The sequence below is a fragment of the Rhinolophus sinicus genome, chromosome 16 (assembly GCF_057876585.1).
Source record: "Rhinolophus sinicus isolate RSI-liver-muscle chromosome 16, RSI-T2T, whole genome shotgun sequence".
In the NCBI taxonomy this organism is placed as follows: domain Eukaryota; kingdom Metazoa; phylum Chordata; class Mammalia; order Chiroptera; family Rhinolophidae; genus Rhinolophus; species Rhinolophus sinicus.
Genome location: NC_142516.1, coordinates 23,460,439 through 23,474,826, shown reverse-complemented (window position 1 = coordinate 23,474,826; position 14,388 = coordinate 23,460,439). Strand labels below are relative to the sequence as shown.

Sequence of the window (14,388 nt, the reverse complement as noted above, 5' to 3'; positions counted from 1 at the left end):
ATATAATTAGGCTGTTTTTTAATCAAAAAATGTTTTTGTTATTTTAATTTTAATAATAATATATTTATTTTTTATGTATATTGAAATGTGTATGTAAATAACTCATCAAACCTGTGATTTTATGGGTATTACTGCCTCTGAGGTAGCTAAATTTTTTTAACATTGATTTTAAAATAATATATATTAAGTAAATATATATTAATAAAAAGTAGTATGGAAGTATGTAAAAAAAAGAAAAGAAATATTGAAGGTGATATGAGAATGATAGCTTTAGGAAACTGCCATGGAGGCATATCTTCTAGAGCTGACTCTTCCCCACTAGGTCTGTGTTCTTGACCAAGTCACATCCCCTCTCTGAGCATCAATTTGAGTGTAAGCAGTAAGAATCTGGAGAAACCGGTATTTCTGCTATAAGGGATGCCTCAACAACTGGGCAATCTTGCAGTCGAGTCTCTTTCTTCTGAATTTTTGGTTAATCTAATCATAGTTGACCTAAGGTTGCTCTCTTTCCTAAAAAATCTTCTCAGGTAAGAACATCATGTTAAATTATGAGTTAAGGGAAGACATTGGCTTTAAAATTAAATCACAAAATTTTACCTTAAAATACTTCTCAATAATGCCATAGTAGAAACAGAAATGTTCAAATTAATCGTAATCTCCTTATTGGCCAAATTCCTGTATTGCTTTTAAGTAAGTCAAAAATCTAAAGTTCTGTGACAAAGTGATGTGATTTTAGAGCTAGTGGTTCATCTTTGTATCCCTAATATTCATTTCTCTGAGTATGGCACACTGTAGGTGCTAGACAAATACTCAATGGTTGAATGATATTACTCAGGAATGTTCCATATTACAGTAGCTAGTTTAATAGAACTGTAAATTTAACTCCTACCTATGGGAGACTTTGTTTTTTGAATTTTAGAACATTGCTACTGAGCATGTTCTTTGGTATCCAAAGGTATACACAAAGATTCATTCAGAGTAAGTTTAATGTAATTACAATTTCTCTTCCTTTGAGAGCTTTTCAGAATTATGAATCATCTACTTTTGTCTTCTTTTAGTGACTTCTCCCTAAGCATGGACATATGTTTGAATATGGGTTTATGAGAATATACTGATTTTTCTGTAAGGGATCAGAAAGAAGGTGTGCTAGTGACTTCACTTTCTTGATATTTGGAGGGTCCATAATGATCCAATTTGGAGTTTTCACATACACAAAATTTCAAAGAGTGAAAGATCTCGAGAATCCAGAATAAAACAAACAAACAAACAAACAAACAAACAAAAAAACCACAAAAAACACACCACAAACTCAAATTGTAAAAGGACTATATTGCAAGGAAAAGGAGTTTTACATAGGCAGGCAAATATCAAGTTCAAGAGGTGCATCATGGGGTGGCTGGTTAGCTCAGTTGGTTAGAGCGCAGTGCTCTTAACAGCTAAATCACCAGTTCAATCCCTGCATGGGCCACTGTGAGCTGCGCCCTCCACAACTAGATTGAAACAACTACTTGACTTGGAGCTGATGGGTTCTGGAAAAACAAATTGGGGGGGAAAAAAAGAGGTGCATCACAATATGGTCAAATGTTTAAGGATGAAATAATTAAGACTTCTGAAAAAGCCATACTCTATTCATCTACTCTTTGTTTTGCCAAAATCATCAGCTTGAACAGTTTTCCAGCTGGAATTTAGAAAGTGGGGTTATAAACGGAATTTTTTTTTTTTTTTTGGGTATGGTTTTCAGGAAGAAGGAGTTTTTCTTTTTTATAAAATAGCACGTAAAAATTGAAATAATGACATTAAAACATCTATATGCTCTTGTTTCAGTTGAAATTCTACTTTTTAATGTAACCTCTTGATCAACTCTTCCTTCTTTCCATGATATCTTCCTGCAGGTAATAGAAGCCCCCTTTCCCCCATAAACACTTTTCTTTGAGAGAGTTGGGTGCTTTTCCCCCTAAACCTTGAAAAACCAAAATGATTTATAGATTATCCATATCCTGCTCGAGTTGAGCAAGTAAGTGGATCATATTTGCACGGGTCATTCTGATTATAGGACTCCACAGTTTCTTGAACTAAAATTGCAAGATTTATTATTCTATTAATGCTCATAAAGTCACTCTTTTGATGAGCCATAATTTCCCTTTATGAGGAGACTGTATGCCAGTCACTCATGATAAGGGAGAAGAAAGTCCAGACTTCCAACATATTCATATTTCCTGGAACATTAATAAAGTCTTGAAATCCCTTATGATTCCAGGGGAAAATGGCATAGGGTATAGTAACAAAAGGCAAATTTTGCAGAGTCAACATGTCCCCCTGAGGCTTCCCTCACATTGTTGACTGTGTACAAAACCTAAGCTTTTCCACTTTAATTAAAAAATTTAGAAATTAACCCTCCTGGTGGAGAAGCTAACCCACCAACTAGGCTTGTATTATCTTTGTGAATATTCTTAGGGAATTGGAATAGCAGGAGGTGTAAACTTTCTTCTGTTTATCTTAATGGTCTGCTAATGGCACAGCATAATTACAGTTACTTAAGTGCCAAGTTTATCAAGATTTTCCCTAAAACCTCCAGCCACACTGCTTTCCTTGACTGACCCAGCTTTTATTTATGCAAATGCTTTGCTATCATTTGAAAGAAAACTGCCCTCAATAAAAACAAGCGAACAAACAAAAAGCCCACTCCCTCATCATGTTTAATTTCTTTCAATTATTTTAGTTGGACAGTTAAGACACTTGTAACTCCAAAAAGTCGAAAAAAATATGCACAGCATCAATTAATTGAAATTTCAGCCTTCCCACGTTCAAAAAGCAGGGCTATAGGGGAGTTTTGCAATAGTTTCCTTCACGGCTTTGGGAGATCAATTTGCTTCTAAACCAGAAGGTGGTCTTCTAAAGACCACCCTGTATTTGGGATGGAAACTTAGCCATTGTACCTTCCTCCCAATGCACCCACATGAGAAGCCTGAAAGCCACCTATCTCCCCATCCGTCTCTGGATCTCCTCGCTGCCTTTGTCCCTTCTAGACGTGGAAGCTTGGAGAGGAGGTTTAGTTTCCAAGGATTGGAGCGTTTGAAGGGCGGGGCCATCTCCAAGTCCATCTCCCCTTTTTGTCCTCTTCTCCTGGGACGGGAGGGAGGAGCCAGGTCCCCCCGTGGCCGGTTCGGGAGCTCTGTATCTCGGTCGCTCGAGGTGAGTGTGAAAGGGCGGCAGCCCGTTTAATTGTAGCACAGGTTAATTTCTGGAGTTCACCGCAGTCGGTCCGCCAGCCGCTTCCCGGGTCTTTGCCAAGAGGGTTTATGAGGTCTGAGGCGTGTTGGGGCGCGCTCACGTTCTCGGGAAAGGCTCCTCCCCAGGGCTCATTCCCCGACTGCGGGAAGCCCTACGGTGCCCCAGGAGCCTTGGGTTTCCTCTGACCTCGTCGCTTCTTCCTCCTTCCCCACCGCCTGGTTCCCTGCGCCCCAGCCCCCGGGGAAGGGCGGCCCCCATCTTAGGACTTCCGACCCACGCCAACCTAGAAGGTATCTCCACGTCGATGAAGATTTTATCACAGCCTCCAAAACCCAGCAGTAATAGGAGCTTTCAACCTGAAATACGATTGTTATTTTCCCGGTGCACAGCTTGACAGAAAAAGTCAGCTTTTTTTTATTAAAGACAAAGAGGTAAATTATCAGCCGGGGCAGTGAAAGGGACGGCGGAGACCTGGCGCGTTTCCTCTCTTTGCCACGAGGAATTTATGGGGGAGCGGTGCATCGCTCAGACACCCCTGGGGTCCCGTGGGGGAGGAGCTCGGGTCAGAAGGACTTCCCCAAGTCCCTCCAGGCACCTGAAAGGGGGAGTCCTCCCAATTCTGCACAAAGCCAGGGTCATTTTAGTTCTGAACAGCCTTACCGTTCTCCACTCTCCTTTCTTCTTTTTCTTTGACTCCAGGCTCCCTCTCGCCTCTGTGCTTTCTCCTCCTTGTTCTCCCACCCTACTTTGACTCTTCCCTCTCCTCGTCCTCCCCCTCCTTTCTTCACCGCACGCGTAGAGTGTCATTTATTTATTTATTTATCACCCCGCCATCAACACCCTTTTAGGGCTCCCAAGCTTTTCAATGTGAGTGGGAGGAGAAAAGGGCAGGAAGTGTTGACTCGGCGGGGGTGAAATCGTGCCTCTGGGTGAGAGATTCTGACCCAGAATAAACGATTGGGGAATCTCTTGGAAAACGAGGATTCAGATCTGCTTATGAAACCCCGCTATCCGATGGGAACCAACTCCGCGCGCGTCTCCTCCTCCCCCTTTATTGTATGGGTTTATGGATGTGTCTTCCCGGACTGTTGTTTGGAGGGGGGAGGGAGTGAGTATTAAAGAGCGCAAATCTTGCCCTGGATCCTCAACCCCGCGCCTTCCACACCGGATGCGCGCTCCCCAATGCAAAGGAATCCAGCAACATCCCCCAATTCAGACGCGGACAAAAGAAACTTTAATTAAGGTCTCTGCCGCGCGCTGCGTGTTTCTCTCTCCTGAGGCTGTTGATGTCCAACTCGAGGATGCGAGAAATAGAAATGGTACAACCAGCCCATGCCCTTGAACTTCAATTGCTTCTGACTTGCAGTATTGATTTTTTTATACTGTAAGCACCCCCACTCCCTAATCAAGCCTTAGGAGATATTCGACCTGGTGAGAAGGGCGGGGTGGGGGGGGTGGGGGAAGCCCACTCTTGCAAAAGAGGGGTCAAAACGATTTTGGGAAAATTACACTAAATAAAAATTCAAGGTGTGAAATCTTCATCTTGGCTCTTGTCTTCAACACCATGACACCTTATCATTAGGAGCGCTGATTATTACTTTCCGAGCCTTTAGATGATCAGCCAGAAAGTGCAAACAACGTGGGGCTGGAGGGTGTAAAGTTCTTTAAGTAGGCTTTTTTTTTTTTTTTTCCTTTTGGTGCGCCGTCAAAACATTTCACAAGTTAGGAAAAGAAAGTGGTGGTTCCGAGCCTCGGAATGATGGGTTCTTTCCCTCCCCCACAACCCCTTTCCATATCAGAAAAGAAATAAAATGCACAATGAGCCTTTATTTCGGGAGGGGGGGAGATTTCAAAATACGTGCCAGCAATGGACAATTTGAGCTTTTCACTGAAGATACTCACACCGCAAGCTGGAAAGGGATTAAAAAACCCCACGTGGTTGATGTGGACTTAGACTTGCAACCTCTAGTTCCCCATGTATGTTCTTTACAAAGATTGGCCTCTAGATGGATGCGTGTGAGGGACTCTCTGGGGCCGGGGCTGGCCGCCTCGGGCAGGGCTGATGGTGGGAGCGCTATGAGCGGCGGAGCAGGGTCCTCACGGGGGGCTTCCTCTGCGGGCCAGGGCGGCCAGGCGCCTCCGGGACGCGAGCGCGCACGCCTCAGCCGGGCCGCCGCGCTGCTCGCACCGCCTTCTCCGCAGGTCTTTATTCATCTCATCTCCCTCTTCCCCTTCTCCTCCTCCTTTGCCTCCTTCTCCTCCTCTTCCTCCTCCTCCTTTACCACCACCTCCTCCGCCGCCGCCACCTCCTTCTCTTGCATCTCACTGGTCTGGCTCTGTGTTGCTCTGAGTGACAAAGACAATGTCCCAGCCTTAACTTTGCAACCACCTTGCCTCCTTCTGGGGTTCAGCGGGGGGGAGGGGGGACAGCAGCCGCAGCCTCAGCATCTCCTCCAGCTTCTCCTTCTGCTCTTCTCCAGCTCTTGGATAATCCTTCCCTTTCCCCCCACCCAGCCCTTCCCTCATTTCTTTCTTTCTTTCTTTTTTCTTCCTCTCTCCTGCACGTTGTTGTTGTTATTAGAAAGGCTTCGCGCACCCCCTGGTGCTCCGGCGTTTTGTGTGGCAGGAGAAGATTGTCTTCCTTCTCTCTTTCTGTCTTGCTTTCTCTCTCCCTCTGGTTGCTCATTATTCAGAGAGAGACACAGAGGGAGGGAGAGAGAGAGAGAGAGAGAGCGCGCGAGGGAGAGGGAGGAGAGGAGAGAGAAGAGGAGAGAGAGGGGAGAGAGTGAGAGGGAGGGAGGGAGAGGGAGAGAGAGACGGATATCTCAGGTCATCTGCAGCTGCAGCGAGTCTGAGGAGCCGAGGAAGGCAGGGAAGATGGCGATCCTCCATTGCTGAGACCCGGCAGAAGCACATGAGACTCCCAAACAACTTCCACAACAATAACCCGAGCAGGAAGAGGAGAAAGAGAAAGAGGATAAGGAGGCGGTGGGGCTGGAGAACCCGAAACACCTCCCGGCGCCGGGACGCTTCTTCTGTAAGTTCCTGCAATTAACGGCCACCTCGGGGTGGTCCGAGTGCTCCGGGAAGGAGAGCGCGGGGTGCTGGAGGCACAAACGCGCTCATTCATTCGGCCAAGGAGGGTTGGTGGAGCGGGAGGAGAGGAAGTCCCCTGCTTGGACTGGCTGTTGGAAGAGGAGAAGAAGCGAGAGAGAAGAGGAGGAGGGGGGAGGAGGGAGAGCGGGAGGGGGAGGAGGAAGAGGAGGAGGAGAAGCGAGGGAGGAAGAGGAGGAGGAAGAGGTGGAGAAGGTGGTGGTGGTGGCTGTGAGGTGGCTGTGCTTTTCCTGCTGGCTGCTCCTTCTGCTGGGAGGGGAGCGGAGCGCTGTGGCTTAATTAATTTCGTGTAGTTCTAGGGAGAGAGGAGAAAATGAAAGATGAGTGAGAAGAGAGCTGAAGGCTTAGGACGGATGCTCGGAGCGTGGGGACAGGAGTAGGGACAGAGAGGGGGCGGAGGGCGGGAGGCGAGGAGACCTGAGCCGAGAGCGAGAGGGAGCGAGCGAGGGGCAGAGGAGGGAGCGCTCCGAGCCGCCCCGACCTGAGCCGGTTGACCTCTTTCTTTCTCTGCCCCTCTCCTTCCTTTCCCCCCTCTGTCTGCCTGTCCCCAGCCCGATGGCAAAGCCGTGCGGATTGGCACCCCCCTCCCCTTTTCCTCAGGTATTTGGCTCTCTCTCTCTCTCACCCTCTCTCTCTCCCTCCGAAGTTGGGATGCGGGGTCGGGATGTGTCGGGGGTGGCTGCTGGTGCGGCTGGTGAGGACAGAGTCTAGGAGCGGGGGAGGGGGGCACGGGCCGGGTTGGGGGCGCAGGTTCAGGAGCAGCTGAGGAGCTGTCTCCAGGCTGGGGGTTCAGAAGCGTCTGGTGGAGGAGGACAACGGTTTCTGGAGAGGAGAAGCCATTACACACGCTTGGCTCTCCTCTGAGGAAGGCAGAAAAGAAGGCAGGGGTCTGGGGGGTCGACTCACTCCTAGTGCAGTTCCCAGGGGTCTGCCCTCCTTCCAGGCACGAGGGGAACCCGCAGCCGCCCCTCATTGGAGCAGCCCCTCTTTCCCTTTCTTTATCTCCCTGTCCTCCATTTGCAAGCTGTCTGCTTTGGTTCCAGTCCAGACTCCAAAACACAAAGCTCCTTCTCACGTTCATTCTCCAGGCTTTTCACCATTCCTGAAGGAACCCTCATTTTCTTTTCATTGTAGCTTCTAACCTACAGAGAGGGAGGGAGGCTGCCTGGAGTTCCTTTTATATTCCTCCCCTACTAAAAAAAAAAAAAAAAGTTTCATTTTTAAGCACGCGTCTGGGATGGGGAAAGACCAACCAGTTGGGGTTTTCTCCCAGGGCTCCCGGGGGCTGTCTGAGTGTCTGTGTTGGCTGTTTGGTTTGCTTTGGTTTTGTTTCTGGAGGTGGCTTGCAGGTTTTGGAGGAAGTGACTAGTTTGGTTAAGAGCTGGGAACTGAGTCAGGTAAGCCGTGTCATGTTGTAACTCCACCAGAAAATGGAGGAGAGCGTGTTTCCAGGAGACAAAGCTGAGATGAGAAGTGTTTATAAAATTATGGATGTCTCCATTTTGAAGCTCTGTTGGTGATGGCTGGAGGACGAGGCTTGCCTCCCTACTCCTACTCCCTTTCCTCCGGGAAATCTTATGGTGGTTCCTCACTGTCTATTCATTATGCAAGGAAATGAGGGGCTTTTAAAGGCTGCTCAGATTTTTTCCCACCAAAGGAGTGCTTTCACAAGTTATTGAGATGTTTGTTTCCATTTTAAAGTAAACTTTTGGAATTTTTTTTCCTATTGAGTGGACCTGAAGGGTTTTGACCTGGTTCAGGAAAGGCAACACAAAACCTTAAAACATTTTCCACTGAGGTCTTCACACAACTTTAAGCTGCTCCAGGTCTCCTGAAAGTCACCAGGAAATGTTATTTCCTCATTGTGAAGATGGTGGTGGCCCTAAGCTGAGATTTTGGAGTTCTTGGGCTTGGTTATCATCATGTTTTGATGCATTGCAAGACTTTATTGTCTGGTTTGGGTTGATCTCTGGTTAAAAAAAAAAAAAGCCCAACAACAAATCCTACAAGATCTCAGAGGAACTCTGACTGACACCAGTTTCTCCAGGGTCTACATTTCTCTTCAGGTTGTTCCATTTGTGTATTAGGCCTTCTTTTAGTTCCTTTGTTTTCCCCCTTCCCATCCATTCTGCTTTTTTCCCCCCTGTGTTTTCAAGTACTGTAAGTCTTTAGAAATAGCAGATATCTTCTTAATGTCACTATGGAAACAAATTTTAAAAATATGTCAGTTGAGAAAGCCTTGTGCCCAGGTATCTTCACCTTTTTAATTGGGAGGAATTTATTAGTCTTGTAGGAAGACATTTTGTGAGCATGATTTGAAGAAAGGACCCATTCCTACCTCAGTCCACACACATTGATTGGAGTTCTTCACGGATTAGTTCTAGAGAATGTATGTAATTGATCCAAGTAAATAACTAAATCCTGAAATGCTTGAGGATTTTATAAAAGCCAACCATGAAGATGTTGCTTTTCCATTAGGTAAGGTAGCCATCTTGAGGATAAGGGAAGATGTTGGAAGAATTTTAGATGGACTATTGAAGATAGGTGAGGAGGGCTCCACAGTGGAATGAAAACTGGGAGGAGATTCAGAACCAATTAATATATAGTGAGGAGGCTGATTAGACCTCGTTTTCAACCAAGCAGAAATATAGAAAGGTACCAGCTTCAACAGAAATAAGGAACACATTGGTGAGCGACTTATACCAGCCTGTTTCTTGCTTTGCTTTCTCACTATGTGTCAGATTTTTGTGTGTGTAAAGTTCCTTATGTCTACAATATATTTGTGCATGTAGAAGTGGTTTTAGATTCCAGATGCAGTTATATTCTGTTGAGTAGCTGGTAGCAGTGTCATTCAGTAAATGCACAATGCTGTCTATGACAACATCACATTTTTCAAACCAAACTGTTGTGTCATTAATTGAGGGTTATTGTTCTTCTGAGGGGTGTGAAAGGAGAGGGGGAAACACATGGTTCTTTAGCTGATAATTGTCCATGGTCAATGAAGTAAAACCTGGTTTTTGCAGATGAAGATGTATGGTTTTCAAGATTTTCAGTTGATGTGTATGCTCATTTTAAAATACTTCAGATCTCTGCTTCGTATTCAAAACCTAGGCCTCTCCAAGAGCACTTTAAAAATCTTACTTGGAATCATACCTGTTATTATTTCTTTTTTAATGCTATCTTGTGATACTGTTACTTTTGCTCTTAAGTGGAGCGTCATCAATGTTAAATTTACTAGTGCATATATGGATGCTACATGTTCAAACTTGGAAGTTCAAATGCAATGGAATAAGGAGTTATTTGGGAAAGTAATTACCAGATAATTTTGCATCTAATTTACCATATATGTTTGTGTAAGCATAAATACATTAGACATTGGTCTTGAAGCAAATGTCCATGATATCTTTTGTTGTTGTTAATAACCAGTACAACTGCTTAATTACTTATTTTAGTGGGGTTGGGGGGAATCTGACAGACTGGTTGCTAGTCCAGCGTCTTGACTCACCACATTTTTTCACTTTGCCTCCAAATATTTTAAATGTCTTTATAGACAGTCTTAGAGTTGAGCATTCTGGAGGGAAAAAATTAGGTGTCTAAGAGGTATTTTGCAGTATGAGAATATATTCTGAGACCCATCCCATCTCTGATGCCCTTCATCAACATGAGAAGTGCCATAATAATAAATACATGGTTTCTTGTATTTTTCTAGACATAGGCATTTGAAATGGGACACGTATCTTGGATAAACCACTATGGGAGAAATAAAAAATGTCAAATTGAACATTCTCATTTGATGTCAATTCAGAGATTCTTTTTGTTTTTGAGACATCAAGTTGATGAGGCTCTTTATGGAGATTTTTTGCCTTATCTCTAATATAGCACAAAGAGAAATCATTCTGGAGAAATATATGTGAGCTATGATGCACTCTATCATAAAAAAAGATTTCTGTTGAAACTTCTCAGTCCATAATATCTCTCAGATTTATGTCCATCTAATTCATTGATCACATTCCCTGAGGACTTGTTCCACCCCTCCCCCCCCACTCTTTGGAGTTAGAGACAACTTTTAAAATATAGTTGTCTATATTTTGTTGAGACAAAATAAAATAAATAAAAATTGTATATATGTATATATATAAAATCTTCTAATGAGTCTTCCGGAAGACAGTAGGGGAAAAGAAATCCAGCTCTACTAATGGAGTTTAGAGTACTTGTGGTCAGTTTTCCTGAAAGAAAAGAATGGTAAAGTTGCCTTGGGAAAGAGTTCTGTTTTCTGTGTGATGGAGTTTAAGAGGGTGTAGTCTATCTTGAATTCTTTCCTGGTGTTGCATTTTTTTGGTGAAGGTAACCTTACTTATCTTCTTTGTGGTGTGTGCCTTTATCAGACTTACAGTTTACTGCCTCATGGGACAGAGCATTGACAAAGCTGTATTGAATGTTTCAAGTTGATGACTGGAGAACAGAGGTGCTATTTCACAATGCTACACTCACAAATTAGGAAATATATAAATAATGAACTCAGATTGCAAAGGATCTGACATGAGTGTATAATTGGATGATTGGTACATGGAAACTAAGGAAATTCAAAAGAAGTGGGGGAAAATATTTCCAGGGTCTATAGCTAAAATCTAGTGAACTGGAAAAAAAAGTCAGCCTCTATCAGTGTGTGTGTGTGTGTGTGTGTGTGTGTGTGTGTAAGCAAGTATCTTTGGTGAGGTTCACATACTTTTGAAGTTGGTGGCTTTGAGAAACATTAGCTGGTGACCTATTAATTGATTATGAGAAAATGGAGAGGAGAGGAGATAATGCTAGAAGAAAATTCCTCTTCTTGTGTGATATGCCAAGACATCTGGCAGATGTTATGTTGGGCCCTAAGGAATGGACAGTTTAATTTTAGACCTAGCAAGGAAATGGGAAGTTCTAAGCTCTTTTAATAGCACAAGTCTTAGTTTGGAGAAGGTTGCTTAAAAAAATAAGAAAGGAAAAGAGGCATTTATTATAATATGAAAAGAACTGCAGGGAGCACAGAGGTGAAGCTGAGGTTTTGGGGTGATGGACAAAAATATTATTTCCCAAATAGAAATTAACATGAAAATCATTTAAAAGTTGAGCAAGAGGTACACCATAAACGATGCATATTAAGTATTTCATCTTCACCAGTCAGAACTTCTAATTGAGAAGCTAGTTGTTTTGTGCCTTAGAAAGAGATCATGGATATCAGTCTCCCCCCTCCCCCCACATTTTACTGAAGAGGAAACTGGCACCAAGACTTGAAGTGACTTGCCCAAGGTCAGAAAGTTCAGTTGAAACAAAGCCAGGCCTAGAACTCAGGTCGGCTGACTCCCAACCCAGTGCCCTTTCCTACTGTCCCAGAGCGCATGATTGTAGCGGTTTGTGAAACACCAGCTCCACAAACTGTAATCACCAGTGGGGCAGGAGTATTGATTTTTATTAGCTGGATTTAACATGTTGGGGGGCCCAGGGCTGAGCATGGTTTCATGTATAAAAGTGATACACTCCAGAGGCCAATTTTGTTTGTGTGACTTTCAGTCAAGTTTTAGCTGTTGGGTTTGTAGCTGTGCTTTTTTTTGTCGTCCTCTCCTCCATAGTTCTGTCACCCAGGCCTTGGTAGTCCTTTTCAAATGCCCTTCTTTGGAAGTTCGTCTGGGTCAGTTGCAACTTACAAAAGTGCCCACAATTGGTCTCTGAGGATCTGTCTTGCAACATGGTACAGATTTAAATTGCCTTCTTTCAGAGATGCCATTTTGTAATACTGATGGATGTCCAAGAGAGTGAAATCCAGTCTAAAACAATTACTGGTGATTTTTCAATGTTCCGAACCCATCCAAAAATGTTCCCTCCATACATCTTCTAGGAGTCCAGTTCTCTCTTGCAGACCAATGGCTTAGCTATTTCCCATTCCCCCATATACATGAAGTCATCCCTAAAATGACTTTTTAACAAACGAGTAACATTTAACCGAGAGCAAGAGATGGGTCAGTACTTCAGGAAGGGTGAAATAGGTTTCCATTTCTGATTCCTCTTGGACAAGCATAAGTAGTTTTGCAAAGAAGACTGATGTTTGGAAGTTTCCACATTTTCTAAGCCTCTTCCAAACTAAAGCATAAATCTTAATCCAGGAGGCAGTCTGGAGAAGGTAGTGCTGGATGTGGACTTCTGGCAGAAACACAGTTAACGCTATAAACAGTTGAACCTCAGTGTGGCACTCCTCCAAATGAGTTGACTGTCGAAAATAAAATGTTCCAGAAGAACTGGGAGAACAGGAAAGAAGTTAAAACAGCATGGTTTGCATGCCAGTACTGAAGGAAGAAAAAAAAATTTGGGGGGTGGGGGGGTGGACATCGGAGAGAAGATAATCCTAAACTGAACTGTCTCCTAGATTTATAAGATTCAGGAGGAGCAGTTTCCAAGTGAGGGAAAATGGATTTTTATGAATTTAGATTGTGTTTGCAGTTTACTAGGAAGCTCTTTTGAATCTTTTGTCCCCTTGAACTTTGTATCTTGAGAACTGCACACACTGATAAATAGAAAGTCAATTGGAAGTGCTTTGCAAAGATTTACATTTTCTGCTTGGAAACACTACCACAAATTTTATCTACTTTTTAAGGGTTCCTTTCTCAACCGTTGAAGCCTATATAAGATTTTTGTCTTTGGATGTGAGGGTCCAACACAAAGTTGGTTTTTTTAGGGTTTGGAAAGGCAAGAGGTAGAGTGAAGTTGGTGCAAGAGGTACCAGTATGGTCACCTGCAAATGTATTGTCTTTTAATTCTGGTGAGCAGATTACTGACTTGGTGTCTTCAAAGCGTTCTTGCCTAATTCCTAGCTGGAGACATTTTTTCTTGAGTTATTCTTGGATGGAAGGTTTCTTTTTGTGCCAGGTCATGGGTATTTTGGTATTGATTTTCTTGCTTTCATGTGTTTGCTTGTTCAGTTCATTGCATGTTGCTTCTGGATATTAATAAAACACTTCTGCCGTGCCTGTCCACATCTTAACCCCAAACTTCATTCGAAGAGTAGAGCCTGATCTTGGGGCTAAAGGAAAGTTTTGTGGGTACTTATTTGTTCAAAAATAAATACTTGAGATGAAGGTTGCTTAATTCAGAAAGTTACTTGCCAGGCTTTTTGAGTAGCCTTTAACAAAGACCATGCAAGGAAAGATGGGGAAAATTCTACTAAGAACCAATGGATCCTGATTTCAATGTTTTAGGATCACTTAGTAGGAAATTAAGCATTTATCCAAGATGAGTAAGCAAGGACTTACCTTTGGATTCAGATTGGTTTGAGCACAAAAGGAGCTGGAGGCCCAGGCGAGACAACTGTGTCAGAAGTAATTAAGCCCAGGATTTGTGGAGAGGCTTAGCTGCCACACAGCCCAGCTGGAGAAGGCCAAACTCGCTCCCTAAGCCCTTGTCTGGCCAGTTGAACCAGAACATGAGCTAAGGCCTTCAAATTTTGGAATTCTTCTCTTCCCTGTTCAGATTTAAGAACAGTATTCTTCAGTTTTGCTCTTGTCAGTCAGCTGAGTGCTTTCCTCTTGAGCTGGGAAATGCCAGAGGGGGCGGGGGCGCTGGGAGCTGATTCCCTCTGAGGGAACGTTCTTCCTTTAACACTACAATGTGCCAATAACATTGTATTTATTACTCAGAAAATAATTGTGCCGTGGCACAATGTGGGATACTTGAAAGATGTTTGCTGCACAAAGGTTCCAATACTCACCTGCAGATTAAGAAATGGGTTTCTAAACCATCTCATTTCTATTGCTAATGAAAAGCTTTGGAAGGCACCTATGAATTAGAGCTCCAGCTGCTATCATGGTAGGGGAAGTTAGGCCTTGAAAGGATACACGGATTAGCCCGTCAGAAAAGCAAACAGTAGCATCAGCATAAGTAGAAAATAGACAGGGTTGTTAAGCTAACAGAAAAGTAGGCTAAAGCATTACCGTAATTATGTGGTGGAAAGTTGCTGGGAAGGGGAGAATGCTTGGATGGGAGAAGGAAAAGAAGAGAGGCAGGGTAATGATT

The 14,388-nt window shown here is 43.7% G+C and overlaps 1 protein-coding gene and 1 long non-coding RNA gene across 8 annotated transcripts in view; one reads left to right on the top strand and one right to left on the bottom strand.

The window, feature by feature from the left end:
- Positions 1–1,309: 1,309 nt before the first annotated feature.
- LOC141571165 (uncharacterized) lies at positions 1,310–5,242 on the bottom strand. Its single transcript, XR_012495877.2, has 2 exons — positions 3,892–5,242; positions 1,310–1,529 (listed from the first exon to the last, which is right to left on the bottom strand). It is a non-coding gene; the product is annotated as an uncharacterized LOC141571165 (long non-coding RNA).
- ZNF462 (zinc finger protein 462) overlaps positions 2,839–14,388 on the top strand; it is a 134,496-nt gene continuing 122,946 nt past the window's right edge. For 5 of the 7 annotated variants that reach the window (XR_012495875.2, XM_074330798.2, XM_019734207.3 and 2 more), the window contains exon 1: positions 5,481–6,268. The gene's annotated coding sequence lies outside the window, so the exon portion shown is untranslated. Of the gene's footprint in view, positions 3,193–5,480; positions 6,269–6,638; positions 6,946–14,388 lie in introns of those variants that run through there. The other 2 variants (XM_074330792.2, XM_074330793.2) reach the window with 2 other exon arrangements.